General features: G+C 49.4%; 1 pseudogene; it reads right to left on the reverse strand.

Moving 5' to 3' along the window:
- Nucleotides 1–1054: 1054 nt before the first annotated feature.
- On the reverse strand, nt 1055–13284 carry LOC103084653 (60S ribosomal protein L9-like; annotated as a pseudogene).
- Between the last annotated feature and the right edge of the window lie 622 nt (nt 13285–13906).

A 13906-nucleotide genomic window follows, 5' to 3' on the forward strand; every position in this document is an offset into this window, starting at 1 on the left:
TTTAATGGCAAAAAGTAAAAGAAGATGCCTGTCTCCTGCCTCAGAGATGCTATTAGCAGAGAGAGAGAATTCAGTGGTATGTGTTCTGGCTTCACAGAAGCAGGGTGCAAGGATTCAGAGGCAAAGTTTGAAGCCTCTCTGGGACACGCAGGGAAGATTGTTCAGCAAGGTGGTGAAAAGGTGACAGGGAGTATCAGAGATCTGGGGGATGAATTTCCCTACTGCTCTCTTGAGGGCCTAGCATAGGAGTTACACATTCAGTCCCTTAGTTAGACAGGGGTATGCCCCACCCTGAGGGCTACTGCATTCATCCAACCTGCTGGAGGGACTGATTCAATGGGGTGAATCAGACATGTTCCTGACAGACTGGAACGATGGAACCCTAAAACTGGAGCCACGGGAATAATCCTCTCCTTATATAGGCCTTTAGTGTTTTCAAAGTAATTGGTTGTCGTTGGTGGGTCCCATTTTTAAAGATGGAGAACGGGTTCTGAACGAAGTGAGTTGCCCACTGTTCCAAAAGGAATTCGCAGCAGAGCCTGTAACAACAACAACAACAACAACTTACATTTCTAGAGCACTTACTATCGCACTGAGCTAAATTATTTATGAACATGAGTTATATCATCTAACCCTCATAATCCTGTAACATAGGAACCACGGCAGGAGGAAGAGGTGGGCTTCTTACCCCCGACCAAGGCAGCCTATCTTTCCAAACCCGAAGTGCCCCCTGCCCGCTCCTGCCTCTTCGGTCCAGTCCTCGTCCCCTGCCTGCTCACTTCCTGCCCCCCGACCCAAGCAGGCCAGCATTCCAGTCCCAGGCTGGAGGGACCCCGACACTCTGTTCATGCAGTTTCGCCATTTTCAGGCGAGGGCACTGAGGATCGTGGAGGAGAAAGAGTCGCGAACACACGCGAGCGGCGGCCGGCAGCAGGAGGCCAGAAGGCGCGGCTCACGGCTACTGCCCCCACGGAACTGTCAAAGGCCTGAGGGTACTCCCGCCATCTCCGGGACTAAGTGCAGGGCTTCGGGGTCCCTCTGCTGAGCTGGGACGCTAAGGGGGCGTGGCCTTCAGGGCCGTACCAAGAGCGCGGATTCGCAGGGGGGAAGCCTGACCCCAGAAACAAGCGCACGGCCGGGTTAGGCGGAGCGGCGCCGCCGTCCGCCACGCTCCCACCCCCGCAGCCGGCGCGGGCGGTGGTAGCGCCTCGGTGGTGTGGGCCTGCGTCCTGCTCAGGTGTCCGTACTGCAGCCGGCCGACCGTGGTGAGTACGTGCGTTCGCTCGTGCTGGGTTGGCGGGGTCCGGTCGCTAGGACTCTGGGTGGCCGGGCTCCGGGGCCCGACGCCTTCTGGCCGCCTCGGCCGCCCGGGCCCTCGGCATGGGGGCGGGCTCTTGGGCCGGGTCGCTGCCCAATTCGCCAGACGCGGAAAGCGCGGCTCCCATTTCGGCCCTTCTTAGGGTGGCCCTTCCCCTCGAGCTGACCTCTCGCGGAGGCTTGAGGGTCGTCGTTTCCACGGCCGAAGGCGCCCTACCGGCCCTTCGGCGGAGGATCGGGTCTCGGCGTGAGAGGGCTTCAGCCCCCACGCCGCCACCCTTGGGCTAAGCCACTTTTCCTCTCCGAGCCTCAGGTTCCCCGTCTGTACAGTGGGCCTCAGGAGGCGGCCAGTTATTGGGTTCACTCACGTAGGACGCGCTCGATGAGTGTGGGTGGGACCCGAATCTGACCTCGCAGCATCAGGTGGGCTCAGTCGAGCCCGCCAGCCCGGCCTCTCCGGGGAAACGTTCTGCGTGCCGGCGGCATCCCTGGGGGACCGTGCTCCTCGCGGGCAGGTGCTTTGCCGGGCTCTGCTGGGCAACCGTGACACCCTTAGCTCGTGGGAGCAATTGGGAAAGAGGTGGAGGTCTTCTGGGCGGCGGGGGCACTTGACCTCGACTTTTTGCTTTTCATTTCTCGATGAGAGTCACCATTGCGTGAGCCGGTGACCAGTACTGAGAAGTTTGGGGCCATTTCAAAGAACGTGGCTGCCTCCTTTCTTAGACCGACAAAATACAGCCTTCCTTCTGAGCTTGGCCGAAGTAGGGAATAGTGCTAAGACCAAGGGAGACAGGTCTGGAATGGGTAGTCCTCGGTTGGAACCTTGGCATCTTGGCAGGACATAACTTCTTGGAGCCTCTGTTTCCTACTCAGTAGCCCAGATAGTGATACAGCCCACCCTGTAGGCCCCCACAGGGTTGAGGTTCTGAGGTTCAGAAGAGAGGGTCTCGGAGGGTGATATTGAGAACTGTGACATTCCACGTAAGCTGAGCATTTAACTAACCCTCTGGGATCCAGTGTCCTCACTGTGCAATGCTGTAGTTCACAGGCCCACCTGTTTGGGGAGAAAGCATTGATTCATCAACCACTGACAAGTTCTGTCTACACAAGTCTCCTTTGAGTGGTTGTGGGCTTGGCTTGATCAGGAAAAAAGTCCAAAAGTCCCGGTTAGTAAAGCAGTGCACCCAGAAGAAATCACTTTCTTTTCTTTGTGTCCCTCTACGGAGTTCTCATTTTCCTTTTGAGAGAATGGTCAGTTCTTGAGCTTCTCATGATTTTCATACCACCTAGTTTAATCAAGTCTAAAAAAGTGGTCTGTATTCAGAGAATAGAATATTGGCTTCCAGTTGGGTTGTAGTGTTGAAAACTTCAGAGTGATCGTAACTCTCCCAAATCCTTCGTGTCTAGCACTTGAAAACGTTACAGGTAGGATTGAGGTAAAAGGAATGTACTTCAGCACCTGGAAATAGCAACCTTGACTGCAGTCAGCATGAGTAAGGCAGGCGAAACTCCTGAGTGGTATGAGTTTGTAAACAACTCACGAGATGTATGAGGTGCTTGTTGCCAGACAAGCCTTACATTTTAGGACATGCCGGTGACTCTGAATTGATCCTTCCTTAACCCTTTGAACATTAGGATCTGAGTTCAATAAAGTTCACGCGTACTTAGGAGATAGACTATTTGAAATCAGAACTGCTTGGCAAATCCAGAACATTTACTTGTTAAACTCATGGAACATTTCAAGTTCATAAAAATGTAGCTCTTAAGCAACTTTTTTTTTTCCCCCTAATAGAGGCTTCTGCAATTGTGGGACTTTTCATAGTTCCAGAGGGCCCAGCTGCCCTGGCAACATCTGCTTCCTCATGCTTTAGGAAGGAGGAGAGCCCTGGATGGGGTGGAGGGTGTGGTGTCAGGGGACCCGAGTCCTGGCTCAGGCACTAGCGCTGTGTGCCTTTCACCAAAGCACCCCAGGCCCGGGGACCTCAGGTTAGTGCTGTGGGATTTAACTTACATGTCAGATCCATTTAAAAATTAAAATGAGAAAAAAGTGAAATGGAGAAATGACTTTTTATAAAAATAGATTTTATTCTGTTTACAAAATTACTAAGTGCTCATAATTTTTAAAAATACTCTTATATCAGAAGGAGAAAAACAAATACCGTATGCTAACACATATATATGGAATCTAAAAAAAAAAAAAAAGGTTCTGAAGAACACAGGAGCAAGACAGGAATAAAGACGCAGACGTAGAGAATGGACTTGGGGTCACGGGGAGGGAGAAGGGTAAGCTGGGATGAAGTGAGAGAGTGGCATGGACATGTATACACTGCAGGATGTAAAATAGCTAGCTAGTGGGAAGCAGCCACATAGCACAGGGAGATCAGCTCGGTGCTTTGTGACCACCTAGAGGGGTGGGATAGGGAGGGTGGGAGGGAGACACAAAAGGGAGGGGATATGGGGATACATGTATATGTATAGCTGATTCACTTTGTTATATTGCAGAAACTAACACAACATTGTAAAGCAATTATACTTCAATAAAGATGTTAAAAAAAAAACTCTTATAGAAATACTCAATATAATAGAGAACATTCCTCATAGCCTTACACTGAGACAAAAAAATTACTGCTAGTGGTGTAGTATATATTCTCCAGATATTTTTCTTCACATATAAAAACATTTATTACCTAGATTTTTTTTTTTTTTTTACTTAAAACATTTTAGGAATATTTTACTATTTAAATTTAAACACAGAATTAAGATGAAACTAGTCATGCTGTTCCGAGTCTTGCTTTTTATTACTTAACGTTATGTCTTTCTATAGCACTATGTAAAGATCTACCTCATTCCTTTTTTAAAACCTCATTCTTTTGAAAAATGACAATATCCCAGTATCCAATGTTATTGAAAAAAAATTATGTTGTTTGCAGCCTTTTACTGTTATGAATTCTGCTACAATGATTAGCCTTGTTCTTTATCTTTCAGCGATTAGACAAATATTTTTGCATAATGAATTCTTAGAAGTGGAAGAACTGGAACATTTTTGAGCTTTTAAATGTATTCATTTAACAGATGTTGATTACCTATGATATATCAGGCACTATTTGAGGTGTTAGGCCTATAGCAGTGAACATAACACACAAGTCCTCCATGGCTCTGACACATGGTTTGTCAAATGATGATATAATTTCAGATTTAACTTTTTACTATATGTCAGATTCATTTGAAAATTGAAATGGAGAAATGACTGTTTTTTATAAAAATGTATTTTTTCTGTCTACAACATTATTAAGTGCTCATTATAAAAAGTCTATTACAGAAATGTGCAATATAGACAGCGAATGTCCTTCGTAGCCTTACACTGAGACAGTTTCCAGATGGAGAAAAATAGTGCAGAGGAGTATGTGTGTTTGTAAAAATGGGGTGACTTTAAATGTCAATAGACATTGCCAAACTTCCCTCCAAAAATGATAATTTTGTTATGTTCCCACCAGCAGAGACGCATCATTTTTTTTTAATTAATTTATTTTGTTTTATTTTTGGCTGCGTTGGGTCTTCGTTACTGCGCGCAGGCTTTCCCTAGTTGCGGCGAGCAGGGGCTACTCTTTGTTGCGGTGCATGGGCTTCTCATTGCGGTGGCTTCTCTTGTTGCAGAGCACTGGCTCTAGGTGCGCGGGCTTCAGTAGTTGTGGTTCGCGGGCTTAGTTGCTCCGCAGCATGTGGGATCTTCCCAGACCAGGCCTCGAACCCGTGTCCCTTGCATCAGCAGGTGGGTTCTTAACCACTGTGCCACCAGGGAAGCCCAAGACTCATCATTTTTTAATTCATGATTCTAGGGCCAGTTGCTAACTGCTAAGGGCAGAGATACTTTTTTTTTTTTTGGCTGCACCATGAGCACCATGTGACCTTAGTTCCTGGACCAGGGAATCGAACCCTCACCCCCTGCAGTGGAAGCACGGAGTCTTAACCACTGGACCACAAGGGAAGCCCAGAGATGCTTTTATTTCAGGAAAATTTATGTGAGACTCTGAGCTAACTTTGTATTAGGTAGATATATATATATGGCACAGAACAGTGTATTCTTTTCTTAGGTTTTCGGACTTTCTTACTTCTCTCTGGATGAATTCATCTTTTAGGAATCTTACTCTGCCTAAATCTGTGTCATACCATTTTAGAGCTCTACATCCTAAAAGTGTTTTTCCTTCCCCAACCCCCTCCCCAAGTGAGGTGTTTACATTAGTTGTGTGCCTGCTGGGATGTGTGTGTGTGAAGGTGGCGGAGGAGTCCCATGGAGCAAACCATGGCTCTTTGCGGACTGGTGGCTCCTGTTGGTTGGGTCCACTGGAGCCAAATTCATCAGCCTGTGTTATGCCTGATGCTCGTTGGCATGGCAACACGCTGGGGATGTTGTGAACAAAGCAGCTGGGGGACCTGGTCCTTCTTCTGGGTGGCTTGAGGAGAAAGCTGCTGACATAGGGGGCTTATTTGTTTTACTTATAAAGAGGTGATGTGGTGGGGGAACATCTAAGAATTATCCTTTTATTGGAGTGCTGGAGGGTGAGGCATTTTGGTCTGTATGCAGCTGAGAGAATTGTACACGTGCTTCCCTGAAATTAATCTGTTTCAAAGCTAAACTAGAATAAAATGATAAGCCAAACTGTGGTGCCATCAGCTGTAGACTGTTTCGCAGAGAACTGGATTCTTTGGGAGATGACCTATAGTAGGAAAATAGGATGGAAAAAGCTGAGTTTTTTCCCCTGGTTGTAATCGCGGAGGAAGATGGACTCTGTAAGGATACTCTGATGTGGGGTTGTGTAATCTGCTTCTAGGTGAAAATCAAGAATGATGTTTAGTCATTTTTTAAAAAAATCTCCCCAGTTTTGTCTTCAGTGCCTTTTCCTGTGGCCCTGTGCACCCCATTCCTTTTGCCAGAGCAGCCTTTCATATCACTTCTTCCTTTGATGCTTAGGTAAGAGCAGTGTGACCGAGATAACTTTGATCCTCACGGCATACACCATCACTGCGCCGGGTGGGCGGGGTCTGTACAAAGGTTGGAGGACTGGGTAGGAACACATGAACTCATACTCACCTTCCCTGAACCCGATGTGCTGACTCTTTATCTATAGGTCACTTGGGGTCAGTTTTCAACACTGAAAACAGGGCTGGCAGTTCTTGAAAACACAGGAGAATGGATCAGCCAGTTGTGCCTGGCTTCTTTCAGAAGTGGGGTTTCGGGTGGGACTGTGGTCTTTTTTGTTGTTGTTGTTTGTTTTTTTGCGGTACGCGGGCCTCTCACCACTGTGGCCTCTTCTGTTGCGGAGCAACAGGCTCCGGACGCGCAGGCTCAGCGGCCGTGGCTCACGGGCCCAGCCGCTCCGCGGCACGCGGGATCCTCCCGGACCGGGGCACGAACCCGCGTCCCCTGCATCGGCAGGCGGACTCCCAACCACTGCGCCACCAGGGAAGCCCGGGACTGTGGTCTTTTGAAGAAGGATGTTTGTTGGTTTCAGAACCTTTGCCGTTAAGAAACCACATGGCATTACCTGGACATGTTGGACACCGTCCCTTATGTAATGTGATTTGCAAACTCTAAAAGGTCATTGAGCAAGACCGTCCCGCTGATCTGAAACCCCCACCAGCAAGGTCTCTGCCCCTGCTAGTGACCTCGCTGTCCCCTGGTCCCCGAAGCTCTAAGGACAAAAGACATTTTCCACTTTCCCCTTGTCTTCACGCTGGGGTGCCTCCACCACACAGTCCCAACAGTGTTTAGTCTTTGAATCTCCTTCCACTGCTCTGGTCTTATTGTGGCCCCTGTCATTTTCTGCTGTGCCAGCTCTTGAATTGGCCTCCCTGAGTCCAAAATCCTCCCTCCCTCCCCAACCCCATCACTTCTCGTGATCTGTCCATGGTACCATTGCTCATGAAGCCCAACTCTTATCAACCCTCCTTTGCTCAAGAATTTATAGTCGGGCTTCCCTGGCGGCGCAGTGGTTGAGAGTCCGCCTGCCGATGCAGGGGACGCAGGTTCGTGCCCTGGTCCGGGAAGATCCCACATGCCGCAGAGTGTCTGGGCCTGTGAGCCATGGCCGCTGAGCCTGCGTGTCCGGAGCCTGTGCTCCACAGCGGGAGAGGCCACAACAGTGAGAGGCCCGCGGACCGCAAAAAAAAAAAAAAAAAAAAAAAAAGAATTTACAGTCACTCTTACTGTTTTCTGTTTATTTTTTCTTCTCCATCTGCTTCCACCAAGAATATGGAAGTGGCTTATAATAAAAGGAGTCTTATTCTCCCCATCCCTAATGGCAATATGGGGGTTGGAGAAGAATGTGGATTCATTGAGAACAGAGAATTCCCCATCATTTCCGCGAGTGTGGGCCAGCACATAGAATAGTGCCCGGCAGGAAGCAGCCCTCAGAAACGCTAGCTGGATGAGGGGCGCGTGAGTGCTTATGGTTTCTTCTCCCAAGCGTACTGCCGAGCTGTCTCCTGCATATGGACTGAGGTGCCAATATCGGGTCTGATCTATGTTTTTTAAGATTATTCTAGGATACAATATAAACTTTTTGTAGGATTTTAGTTTCCATCTAGGTGTGAAATTTTAAATGTTTCGTGTTCCTCCTGCCATTGATGGTTTATTCAGTAATTATTTTTTAATTGAAGGTGAGAAAGAACTTGTGTACGGCCCCTCCATCATAGTATTCTGTGTCTTTCCGGATATTTCTAGATCAGTTACCTGGATGCCAAAAACATGAATAAATTTGTTTATTTAAAAAATTCTAATGAAGTGAATAAAAGGGATCTAATCTGACCTTTGAGTGTCTGTCGTATGTCAGGTATTTCATATCTCATGTGGTGATCATATAACACTGTGAGAGGATGGTCAGCAAGGAGACCGAGGCTGAGTAAGCGACGTGCCCGGGGTCCCGTGGTGTGGAGGTGGCACACCTGGGGTTTGAACCAAGGTCTGTCTACCTACAAGACCCATGTTCTTTTCATGGCTCAACTGGGTTTTATTTTAGGTTGGTTGAATTTCAAGGCCCACACCCTCCTCAGCAAAACCAAGAACCTAGTAATTGAGAAAAGGCCCCAGGAGGCAGGTAATTGTACCAAAAGACAGTCAAGGGAAGTCTTTGTGATGGAGCACAGAATTCATCTCAGAGCTTCGTGGAAGGCAAGGAAAGAAGGACAGGATTCACAGCAAACGTGATGGAAGAAAGGAAGCACATCAGTTTATCACAAGAAGCACTTCTCCTTGGGGCTTCGTATAACGGTCACTGAGTAAGGCAGGGGGCAGCAGCCTCCGTACTCAGCAGGCGTTTGAAGAGCCCCTCGTGTGTACCAGGCCTCCTGTGAGGTGCTGGGACTGCACTGTGTGTGGACAAGATCGACAGGATTAGATAGATGGCTTAGGCCAGGGGTGGAGGGAATGTTCTAAAGAACAGAGGAGTGTGACCACAGGTCACCCTTTCTGGAACCCACTGGGGTAAAGGCAGCGAACTTCAGACTCCCTTATAATAGTGTCAGGGCAGCTCTTTGGGGGATGGGAGCCAGAGAATAGACCCAGAGTGGTCTATTTTATCAGGCAGGGGTAGAGCAGGGGAATCTGGGAGAGTGAGCACGGAGAGACCCTTTGCCAGAGGTGGAAGACAGGCAGTCCACAGTGGAGGCCCCAAGGCTCTCAGCACGTCCTCCACGCTGTGTCCGGCTATTTTGCTGTGAAAGTTGGAAAGCCTGGCTTGGCTTCTTGCCCCTTATCGGGTGACTGTAGGCAGAGCCGGGAGTTCTCAGAAGGCAGCACCGGTTATGGTTCAGTGCTCCTGGCTGAAGGGCCAGCATTCTGTACCAGCGAGTGGGGAGCGAGAGAGATCCTGGAGTTTTTGTGGATTCAGTCATGCAGCAGGTACATGGTGAGCACTGTGTCATGCCAGACCTCCTGAGCACGAGGGCTACTGAAATGCAGGGCAGCCCCAGCCAGACACCAGCCCAGCAATGCTGTCACCTGATGGTATAGTCAGGATATTAAACTGCCAGATGAATCCCAGGCCAGGCAGTGAGGCGGCTTCTGTCTACAGCTTGGCCTTGTTCTACAAAGGTGGTGAAGGGCATGCAAATGGATGATTGAGTGGCTCTGACGCCAGTGGGTCTGGGTTTGAATCCTGCTTCTAACGCCTATCAGCTCCCCGACTTTGGACAAGGCACTCTAATCTCTGTGCTAATTACAGCTCCTGTACCTCAGAGCGTTGCTGTAAGGAGAACATTAAGTAGTAGAAAGTCATAGTGTGAATGCTTCATACCTGGTAACAGCTGTTACAATTAGTATTTATTTAGAAAAAAATAGATATGACGGCAGGTGGGGACCTAGGGATAAGATAGCATATGGCTGCTCACGGCTGTTTGGATTTGTCCCGAGTTTCCTGATGTCCAGAGCAAAGAGGGGGTGGGGCACATCAGGGGTGGGAGTGGCTGCTGATGGGTACAGAGATTTCCTTTGGGGGGCGGGGGTGATGAAAATGTCCTGGGGTTAGCTAGTGGTGCTGCTTGTGCAATGGGTAAACATACTGAAAACCACTGAATCGTGCACTTTAAAATGGTGAATTTGGGGTGGGGGGGCATGAATTATATCTCGATTTTTTAAAAAAATAAATATTTATATTTTTTGGCTGCGTTGGGTCTTCATTGCTGCGCATGGGCTTTCTCTAGTTGCGGCGAGCAGGGGCTACTCTTCGTTGCAGTGCACGGGCTTCTCATTTGGGTGGCTTCTCTTGTTGCAGAGCATGGGCTCTAGATGCGCGGGCTTCAGTAGTTGTGGCATGCGGGTTCAGTAGTTGTGGCTCGTGGGCTCTGGAGCGCAGGCTCGGTAGTTGTGGCACACGGGCTCTGTTGCTCTGTGGCACGTGGGATCTTCCCGGACCAGGGCTCGAACCTGTGTCCCCTGCCTTGGCAGGCGGATTCTTAACCACTGCGCCCCCAGGGAAGTCCCAATATATCTCGATTTTTTAAAATCAGGTTCATCGGTCTCAAGTCCTTGAGCAGCTAGATTCTCACTAGTTCTGCTACTGAGTCCCCATCACCTCGAGCAAATTGTGCACACCTGCGGCAGACACATTCACTGCTCACGGCGTATTTCTGTCCCCACCCCCCATCCCTTAGCCCTCTGGAAATTAACCTCAGCTAACGCCCTGTGAGTGGGAGCACGGTGTGTCCCCTCTGCCCTGAAGTGTTTAAGGTCTGGAACCAATCCCTCCCAGTCTTCTCCTCATCACAGAATCCCTGCAAGTTACATGTTAAGTTGGTGGCATCACAAGGAAAAAGCTGCTTGAAGCACCAAGTCCCCTTAAGGAGGCCAAGAGCCTGGCAGAGACACCTGGCCTCCACTGGACATCGTGTAAACTTATGCATTACATCACTTGGGGCATAAGGCAGGGCTGGGAGGAAGACACCTTTCCCCGGTGCTGTGGCCTGTGTCCTCATAGCCCCTCCCTCATGCATGCTGCGTGACGTGGATCTTTTCTAACCGAAGCCACAGCCGATGCACTGGGACCCGAGTGTGTCCCCACTGCTGGCTGCAGCCGAGTTCACAGCCCTGTCTGTCAGTGAGAGCATTAAACTCAGCCTCTGGGAGGATGTCGAGTGATTGAGTGTACCTGCCTCAAGTGACAGCGTGGTGTAATGTCAGGCCAGCATTTTGTCTTCCTCCCCCACTAAGAGAACATGGTCAGGCAATCAAAAACTCTCAGCAGCTCCTGGTTTAGTGTGGGTGGCGTAATATGGACACTTTTACAGACGCCATGAGACAGTCCTCTATCCCCATGGGGTCTGGTTCTTACCGACTCACTCATGCTGTTCTGTTGTGAACTTCGATAACCCCACTGCCTACATCCTACCATTTAAAAGCACGGTGTGACTCGGCAGGCAGAGATCGCGGAGATGACCTTCAGTTGGTGCTCAGACACACTTGACTGACACCAGCCATTAACGCCTGGCAGTGACCTAATGTCAAGGTGAAATGCAGGCAGAGCTGGCGATCAAAACAGTGCCATCCAAGGCCCAAGCCTGACGGCAGTCTGGCCTGACCGCATGATAAAAGCTGGCCCCTGGGAAGTGCGTGGCCACGTGTCTATCTGCCGTCCTCCGTCAGCGCCTCCATCACTATGTGTAGCTGCTGCCTGCAGCAGCCTTGTGTGGCTCCTGTCCTCACCACCCCCCGCCCCGGCCATCCCATCCCCCCACCCCCAGCAGAGACTCTCTTCTCTGAAGGGCACCGACTCCTGCTGGCCAAACCTGGGGTGACAGGCCAGCCTGGGAACCAACCGGGACGATGATGAGCCAGGAGTTGGGCCACCCCCTTGCTCGTCTGCAGGTAGATGATAACTAGAGCTGTGACAGGAAGTGACAGAGAGGGTCTCGTATGGCCCTTAAATCTCCCTCTTTGAGTTGCTGGCTGTGGGACTTTCCGTGATTTTCTGGTTCCTTAGGTCTTCAAGTCCGTGTCTGTAAAAATGGGTGAAATATTTATCTAAACAGGCTAATCAGTAGATCAGTAGATCTACTGGACTTGCCAGCCTGCAGAACTATATAAGTGTTTGTTGTATAAGCTACATAGTCTGTGGTGTTTGTTATGGCAGCCTGAGCTTAGACACAGACTTGTTGTTTCTGTAGCTGGATAACTTAGATCTTTTTCATCAGTCTGCTGAACTGTTCCTTTTTCAGAAACATAGATACCATCCAAAATTTTTTCTGATATCCTTGTTTTTTTTTGGTTTTTGGGTTTTGGGTTTTTTTTGCGGTACATGGGCCTCTCACTGTTGCGGCCTCTCCAGTTGCGGAGCACAGGCTCCGGACGCACAGGCTCAGCAGCCACGGCTCACGGGCCCAGCCACTCCGCGGCACGTGGGATCTTCCCGGACTGGGGCACGAACCCACGTCCCCTGCATGGGCAGGCGGACTCTCAACCACTGCGCCACCAGGGAAGCCCATGATATCCTTGTTTTTAACTGTTGTGGCTCGTGAATCCAAGCAGCTGAGTTTGATACACGTTCACTGCCACCTCCTTCAAGAGCTAGCTCATCTTCTTGGGCCTGAGATAGTGAACAAGCAACGCCTGGCCTCATCCGAACCCTGCGGATATATTTTTTGCCCAAGAAAATTTGGATTTCAACGAGAAGACTACTCTTTTGAATGATAGTGTGGACGGGGAAGTGAGAGTTCAGAGGCCGCACCTTGTAACGGGAGCCCCGTGTGACACTGTGCTCGTGTTCTGTATGTGACTACGGATAGTGCCAACGATAGCCAGGTCCTTTCTGTTTCCCCACCATTCGTCACCCCGGAGCCTCTTTCTCTTTCCAAGGAAGCCAAGTTCTACATTAATGTGATTGAAGACCCTCTACAGGATGCCCCTGGGGCCCTTCACAATAACCGTGTGTCCCTTCAGAGTGATGTCCACGTTTTCTGGAGTGTTAGTAGTCTGCTAAAACTGGGCTTCATCCCCGCAGTAGATGCAGCAGAGAGGACACAGCTTTTTTTTTTTTTTGGCCACACCACACAGCTTGTGAGATCTTAATTCCCCAACCAGGGATTGAACCCAGGCCCTCGGCAGTGAGAGCACAGAGTCCTAACCACTGGACCGCCAGGGAAGTCCTGACGTGGCTTATTTTAACCTGCTTCTGCCCTGAAGAATACAAATGGGAGAGAGAAGTAATCCACCAAGGTTCTTTGAGTGCCTACCATGCATTCTGTGCAGTTTTACCCATATTATCCTCCCAGTAGCCCTTTCAGAGTTATCAGTGATGATGATTCTCCATTTTAGACAGGAAAGCAGCTGAGGGAAGTTGAGTTTTGCCCAAAGTCAAAGAACTGTAAGTGGCAGAGCAGTTTTGAACTCGTTTTTATTTTTCTTTAGACCCTATGCCCCCATTTTCCCTTGAGGCCCTTCTGCATCCTCTTCTCCCCCCGCCCCCCCATCACCGCCATTTTGCACCCGCTCCCATCAGGAAGCCATCCTAAGCCAGCCTCTGCCCAACCGTGAGCTGCGCCGGCCAGAATCTGTACTGTTCATTTCGGCAAGGACGTAACTGCGTGTCTTGTCTCTTTCCATAGAAGGGCAGGGGACATCCCCTCACCTAGTTTGTCTTCGCCTGTTTAGCTGGCAGGGTGCTGGGCATGTGACCTACCTGATGAACGTGGAAGAGCCACTCTTGATATGAGTGGAGTGTTTCTCCTCAAGGCAATTTCACTTTGGACAGTTGTCTTCAAATCAACATCACCATCAATATTTCTAGGATACTTTGCGGAATGCTTCCACAAGCATCATTTGTGCAAAAGCCAAACAGGGATTAAAAGCCCACCTTGTTGGCTAAGGCTCAGTGAGAAGTAATTTGCTAAGGTGGTGGTCAAGCCAGTCCCCAAATTCGGTTCTCTGAACTGCTGCCAAGTCCCACACCCTTTTCACTATGTCCCCCTGCTCCAGTTTTTCTGTTTTATAATCCAATGGACTGGAGAGAAATCAAAGAAAAGATGGGGCTATTTGGTTCCCCTCAATGTTATGGTCCCTTCTCTGTGAAACCACTTCTAGTTAGAAAACTCATGATTTTTA

Source organism: Lipotes vexillifer, unplaced genomic scaffold (genome assembly GCF_000442215.2).
Source record: "Lipotes vexillifer unplaced genomic scaffold, Lipotes_vexillifer_v1.1 scaffold12, whole genome shotgun sequence".
NCBI lineage: Eukaryota > Metazoa > Chordata > Mammalia > Artiodactyla > Lipotidae > Lipotes > Lipotes vexillifer.